General features: G+C 39.4%; 1 pseudogene; it reads right to left on the reverse strand.

The window, feature by feature from the left end:
• Nucleotides 1–227: 227 nt before the first annotated feature.
• On the reverse strand, nt 228–1,069 carry LOC139021512 (sushi domain-containing protein 3 pseudogene; annotated as a pseudogene).
• Nucleotides 1,070–7,692: the final 6,623 nt, after the last annotated feature.

Below are 7,692 nucleotides of genomic sequence, written 5' to 3' on the forward strand. Positions count from 1 at the left end.
GCCTGGCCGCTGGGAGCCAGGATGGGCTGCCCACTCCCTCTGGGCTGTGCAGAGCAGATGTCCTCATGTCCAGCCGCTTAGGTCCCTGGCTGGGGGCTGCCGCTGCTCTGCCCGCCTCAGGGCGATTCCCAGGAGCCTGGCTGTCACAGCTGCTGCGGCTGAGCTGCAGGCACAGGGCACGCCCAGCTCAGCACCAGGCCTGAGGATCTGGAAACCAGACGCTTACTTCACTGACCCGCCTCGAGCTAGACACACGTGGAAACACAGGTGGCCGGCTGACGGGTGGGCCTGGTCTCCTCGGTGTGGAGGGCGGCTCGGGCCTGGCTGTCTGGGCCTTGCAGCGGTGGGCCTGGGGGCAGGCGGGGTCTTCCCGGGGTTCACTGTGCACCGTCACGGGGGCCCAGGGTGAGCAGGCGGCACTGCCAGGGGTCCGGGGGTCCTTGTCCACGCAGCCGGCCACACCAGCCAGCGCTCTGGCGCGCTCACCGAGGTCTATGGTGAAGCTATGGTGGCCACGCTCCTGGCCAGGCTGGCCTCTGGGCCCCGCATTGCCGCTGCTGTTCTTCAAGCCCAGGAGGCCCAGGTAGGTGGCCTGCAGCGTCTCCAAGTCTTCACCTCGCAGCTGGAGCCACAGCTGGGCAGCTCTGTTGAAGCGTCGCTGCTCGGTCCTCTTCACGCACTTCAAGAGGCAGCAGGTGAGGAAGGCCATAGACATGAGCAGGATGATGGCGCAGCTGACGATGGAGGCGATCATAGCCACCCTGAAGCCAAAGGTCTCATGGGGCATCACAGCTTTGCACACAGGGGTCCCTGAAGACCACTCAGCGACGCTCCCCTTCCAGGTGCAGGCGAGGAGGCCAGACCCCACCATCTGGTGTCCTGAGGGGCAGTGGAACACGATGACAGTCCCCACAGAGGCCCCATCACCGCGAAGCACTTGGAGAGTACCCCTCTGGGGCGGCCGCACTTGGGTGCACATGCCTGTACTGTTCCCGGGGGCGGTCGTGGCGTCCCCCGAATGGCCCCTAGGCCTCGCCCTGCCACGGAGGGTCTCGGACGCCTGACGCATCCCTGCGTGCTCCAGGCGGTCGGCCCACCCCTAAAACAATTCTTGATAAAGAATAAAGTTCTTGCTAAATAATAATAAAGTAATACAGTTCTCTCTTTATGAAAGTTTTTAAATTTTTTCTTAATGTGCATATTTTGCATTAATCTTGATTTTTAAAATCTTTCATTAAAATAATATTTTTTAAAAAGTTGAGTTCTATAAAGGGACTTTTCTATATTACCAATAAGAAGAGAATTGCTGATTACAAAAGCTATCACATGTGATTCAATAAGTTTAGAAATGCAGAAAAGTCTGCCAATTGTTATTATAAAACAAATTGTCCCCTTTGAGGAGATTAAGGCATTTAGATAGTTCTTCAATATATGAAGAATGAAGTGGCATGAATCGCTCTGAGTGTAAAGTTAAAACTAACTCTATTTAGCATCTTACCCTACCTGTTTGCACAGTATTTCTTTCCCCATTTTTTAAAAATATATATTTTATTGATTTTTTACAGAGAGGAAGGGAGAGGGACAGAGAGCCAGAAACATCAATGAGAGAGAGACATCGATCAGCTGCCTCCTCACACACACCCCACTGGGTATGTGCCTGCAACCAAGGTACATGCCCTTGACCGGAAATGAACCTGGGACCCTTGAATTTGCAAGCCGATGCTCTATCCACTGAGCCAAACCGGTTAGGGCTCTTTCCCCATTTTTTAAATAAATTGAGCTCTTAACTTCTGTACTGACATTAGGTTACATTTTAAATTTGAACACTACTATATATTGAGTTTCATTTTGGTACATTTCACTCGGGTTTGGCATTGTGTGTGTGTGTGTGTGTGTGTGTGTGTGTGAGAGAGAGAGAGAGAGAGAGAGAGAGAGAGAGAGAGAGAGAAAGAATGCAGGTCAGATGCTTAGAGACATTAACAAAACAGACTCAGATTCATCTTATCTTTGACAATCTTTCTAATCTACTGAAGGTTTATCAGTTTACTTTTAAATGGTCTTCCTTGTAACCATCACTAGAAAGTCCTATTATCCAATTAAGCATTTGGAGTAAAATATATGGCCATTAAAGATCCATATAAGTAGTCTAGAAAGTCAAGTGCTGTGCAAATTATGAGATTTATTATAGACCCTGCTTTAATTTTGTTTAATGAATCCTTCTTATAATTATCCCCTACATTTCATCATCCCTAAATTGATTGTTGCAATAAGACAACTCTGTAATCACTTCGCTCTGGGGTAGAATCTGGGTAGGAGAATCACAAGTCATGGAAAACAGGGAATGTGTATTTCAATCATTTGTAGAAGTTTTATATTCAACTACCAGCAATTAATGGAGAAAATTGAGGAGGTGGGAGCCCCATGCTGCTCACAGCATCCCCAAATTAGGCAGTGAAGAAAAATATCACATGACCTCACTCAGTTGTGGAATATCATGAACAACATAAACTGATGAACAAAAACAGATCCAAAGACTAGAATTATTGAACAGCCCATCAATCCTCAGAGGGAAGGCAGGGGAGGGTAAGAGATCAACTAAAAAACTTGTATGCATGCATATAAGCATAACCAATGAACACAGACACTAGGGGGGTGAGGGCATATGTTGGGGGGTAGGAGTCACCAATGGAGAAAAAGGGAAACATATGTAATACTATATGTCATACTTTAAACAAAAAATAATTTTTTAAAAAGAAAATAAAATGTATTAAACAGCACATGATCAAGGTCTGCTCTCTGAAGCACTTTTATCGCCTTTCTTCCACTAATCACACTTAAGAGTACATTCAGAAACTTTGGAGCCTTCCACATATCTAAGGAGCCTTCCAAAATACTAAGTATAACATTTGATTTACATGAAAATATGTTCAAATTTGAATTTATTCTACAATTATAGGCCATTTCAAAGGCACATATGAAACATCCAACAACATAAATAATTGTAAAAAATTTAAATTAAAACATAGTTAATGCTTTTTATGTTAAAACTATTCTTGAAGGATATGACCTGGTTTCTAATCTCAACTCATACAGCTTAGGTATATAAATACTAAGGCAAATTACTGTTTATCATCTCTGAGCCTAATCACCTACAAGACTAGATAGTCTTTCAGTCTTTTGATTTGCTAATCTGACTGCTTATTAAAGCATTAGGAATACTCGTGTTGGTAGAAAGAACAATGTAAAACCTAATGACAGAAGTCTCCAGATAGCTGCAATATTGTCAAGAATGAAAATTTTGTGTCACTCTTGAGAAGAAAATTAGATATTAAGTGGTAAACTTAAGCTAACTGTAAGGAAGAAAAAACAAACAAACAAAAACAGGCATGCTACTACAATAGAAGTATCTGTCTTGTGAAGCTGTGAGGTACTTATCCAGTCTCTGTTTCAGGTATGGATGATGTAAATATGTGTAAGACAAAAAAAAAAAAACAACCTTCAAAATTGTATGAAACAAAGGACTCCCTGGGAGAGAAGAAGGTTTCACAGATAGGAATGTTATGTGAACCACTAAAGTCTTCCTTCTGAGGAAGGGGGGGACATCATGCACCAATAACAAATTCATAGATTACACATAAAATGAGAATTCATCACCTGTGAAGCAGAGGACTTTGCAAGAAAATGCATCTTCATTAGGATGTTCATTAGGTTATTTTGAATAACTTCTACATTCAAAAGCCAATGTAATAATAATAATAATAATAATAATAATAATAATAAATTATAATACAAATTCAGTGTAGGTGATATTATTGCTGGTGGTCTGAGGGTCTTATTTTGAGAAACACTGGCCTGTGTGAAATAATGATCTAGTGGAGTCTATCTTGTTAGATTCTAGAGCCTACATAATGTATAAACATGTACAGAAAATGTTATACAGAAAATGTGTAATTTGAATAACTTTTTAAAAAATCATACGTATTTCCAGGATAAGCAGCTTCAAAAACCATCAGGAAAGTTTCCTCTTTAAGCTGAAATTATCTGTATTATCAATATTTCTATCCCATACTAATATAATCTAAATCATTCTTCAAGGCATTAGAATTTGTACACATTTAATACCTTGATATTCACAATTTTTCATTCATCTGCATTTAGCTAACAGCATTTATTCTCACCCTAGCTGGTTTGGCTCAGTGGGTAGAGTGTCAGCCTGTGAACTGAAGGGTCCCAGGTTCGATTCCAGTCAAGGGCACATGCCCGGGTTGCAGGCTCAATCCCCAATAGGGGGCGTGCATTCAATTTTTTCTGTAGTATTTTACTTTCAAACTATAGCCCTCCTTTATAAAGTCAATATAATGTTAAATTTAGATACATAAAATTATTTCAAATTCACATTTATATGCATTTTAGGAGGGTTATGAAGTTACGGTGGTGAGCTATGTTATCCTCTGACTTCAATAGTTTAGATAGATTTCTGTTTGTCATTTTATAAATGCTTTTTGAAAGATATTATGTTGAGCAGAACAAGTCATTTACTTTGAATAAATCATTTATGAATTTGCAATTAATTTCAAAACAATAATCAAAATTAAACTAAGAAAATAACCTCTACATTCAAAAGCAAATGTAATAATAATAATAATAATAAAATTATAATACAAATTCAGACATTTATAAGACATTGAATGGCTTATAATGTGTTTGCACAAATATTCTCTCTCTCTTAATCTTAATCAAGACTTTTTGAATGATTTGAATTCTCCCTCAGGAAACGAAGGTAAAAACAGGTTAATTGATTTTACTATGGTCACAGTAATTTTTACAACTGGGAAGAAAACCAGGACTTTTGACCTTAAACTCGATATGCATTCTGCCATACTATGCTAACATGATATTGGCAAATAACTGCTCTCAACCATAGTTTGTCTGGAACTACTTTCTCAAGGTTCTAAAAGAATTCTATTACATGTCCTGCAATTGAGAATCAACAATTAGGTCAGCACATATGCCCTTCAAAGTGTGGTGTTGAACCCCATGGGGTAACACTTGGAAGTGCAGATTTCTGGGCCCTATAACAAAGTTTAAAACCAGAATCCCCAGAATATTCTTATACATGGGAGAGCTTTCTGCCTCACACTAGCGGGCCACAAATGGATTCTGGCTGCGCTAAATTATTGGCACACAATTCCCCAGAGCAGATGGCCAACTTAAGTGTGAGCAGCCTTGCCCATTTCCTTGTATGTGCCTTATAAATAACATCATTTCTATGTGACCACACTCTGTAAGTGGGTGGGGATCACTGTTATCCACTATCACTTCTGAGAGGCACTGACTTTCAGAGAGAGAAATAATAAAAAGGCAACTAATAGGGTAGGCCCTGCTTTTTGTGATTTTGTAGTTTTTTTGCATTTTTTTCAACTAACATAATAACCTATAATTATGGAATGTGCTTAGTAATTTCAGAAAGCTTTTTTTGTTGTTGTTGTTAATTCTCACCCGAGGATATTTTTCCATTGATTTTTTAGGGAGAGTGGAAGAGAAAGACAGAGAGAAACATCGATGTGAAAGAAATACATCGATTGGTTGCCCGCTGCACCAGGGCCCAGGCCAGGGAGAAGCCTGCAACCAAGGTATGTGCCCTTAACCAGACTCGAACTTGGGACCTTCTGGTCTGCAAGCCATTGCTCTACCCACTGAGCCAAACCGGCTAGGGCAATTTCAAAAAGCTTTTAATGTATCCTGTCACCCATGGATTCCCTAGTTCAAAGATGCTTAGGCCTTTGTCCAGAATCATTCAGGAAAGAACAAGTTAGGAATAGCAATCCAAGTTTTGGGTCAGGGAATATAGGCCCATCTTAAAGACCAATCTGACTTCATTTTCAACCTAAAATTGTATAAAATTAATTACTAACAAAAAGTTGATGAGTTTCAAGTAACTCTGAAGTTTTTGATAAATTTGATGGCAGTGGCAATTTTTATATAAATAAGTGTTTTATGTTGCTTTCTGGTCCTGAGTTCTCTCCTTTTCTTTTGCCTACCAAGTACTAAAAGCAACAGGTATGAAACAGAAAACTTGATGATTCTTCAGGGGTAGATTAGTAAGGTTCAAGTTCACTTCCCAATACCTGACACATGCACACAGAAACGGAAAACTAAAAGAGGTGAGAAGGTATCCCACTGTCTATCCTTGCAATTTTTTTTTTTTCTGATATAGGAAATCCAAATCAAGCCAACTGCCAGCTTAAGACCTAAAAAATCCACTTGCTTCCCCTAATTAGTACCCTCTTGCCACTAAGGAAATCTTGATAAAATCCCTAAAGAAGTGAGGCTCTTTTAAAGTCATGTATCATAGGTGAGTGATAATAATTGGATATTTTAATTATGGATTCTATGTGCAGGTTTCATCAGTGAACCACTATTATTATATTGTAGCCTCTTCCTTTTAAATTGACCCTGTAATAACTCTGAAAGCTGTGTAAAGTAAAATTAAATCCTTATCCAGAGAAAATTGCTTTAGCACTTGTTGCTGTGTTCAGGAACTACCAAGGTGAGGTTGATGTTACTCATTATGATTATAAATTAAAAGTCCATTTACTTGTATTCTTATTCCAATGTACCATGAACGCAAAGAGTTAAGATGTAGAAAGACAATAAAAATATAATTGCAGTGGCAAAGAATTAAAATTGATTTCCTAAAATCATATTTTATACATAACTGTAAACAAAATTTTTAGGTAATCAAATTGCCATGAGTAAATAAACATGCGATTGGATATTGATAGTATTTAACAATTTGCAAGTTACTTTCTTTTCCATTATCTGTTACTAACTGATCCTTATATGTCTGTTATAAGGACACAGATTTAATGTGTATGTTAACTTAAAGTTACCTCCAAATTTAATTATTTTTTATTTTATTTTTTGTTAATCCTCACCTAAGGTTATTTTCCCCACTGCTTTTTCAGAGAGAGCGGAATGGAGGGAGGGAGGGAGGGAGGGAGGGAGGGAGAGAGAGAGAGAGAGAGAGAGAGAGAGGGAGAGAAACATTGATATGAGAGAGATGCATCGGTTGGTTGACTCCCTCATTTGCCCCAACCAGGGACAAGGAGCAAACACACAACTCAGGTACATGCTCTTGATGGGGAATTGAACGCCAGATCCTTTGATGTGTGGGACACACACACATTGTCCCTTCGGTGTGTGGGACAATGCTCTAACCACTGAGCAACTAGGCCAGGGCATAAAATAATTTTAAGTATTCATACCATGAGAGAGGTTCAAAAAACAGTAGAGTGGATATGTGAATAAATTATGTTAATGTAATCAACAGGGTAGCTATAATGTCTAGAAATGTAGAAAATATGTTTGAATTCTCATATTTCTTCTGAGATATGCTAAAAGCACAGTGCATTCAGTAAAAATCAGAGACAAAAATCACTTTAAGTAACACATCACAGATGTTATGCAGAGATAGGTGAAAATTCTGCATATAAACACTATGTTCAATGCAACTTATAACTGTTAACTGGTGACAAGGGACAATACATCAACCAAATCTATTGTGAACCATTCAGTAGATACTTACCCATGTTTCCAGAAGGTAAGACCACATTGTATAAAGGATTTTGGTTGTTTAAAATACACCCTTCCAATGATTAGCATTATTAAAACAGAGTTGGATCTTAAAAA

The sequence above is a fragment of the Myotis yumanensis genome, unplaced genomic scaffold, assembly GCF_028538775.1.
Source record: "Myotis yumanensis isolate MYYU_CA2020_CCGP unplaced genomic scaffold, mMyoYum1.0.hap1 SCAF_13, whole genome shotgun sequence".
NCBI lineage: Eukaryota > Metazoa > Chordata > Mammalia > Chiroptera > Vespertilionidae > Myotis > Myotis yumanensis.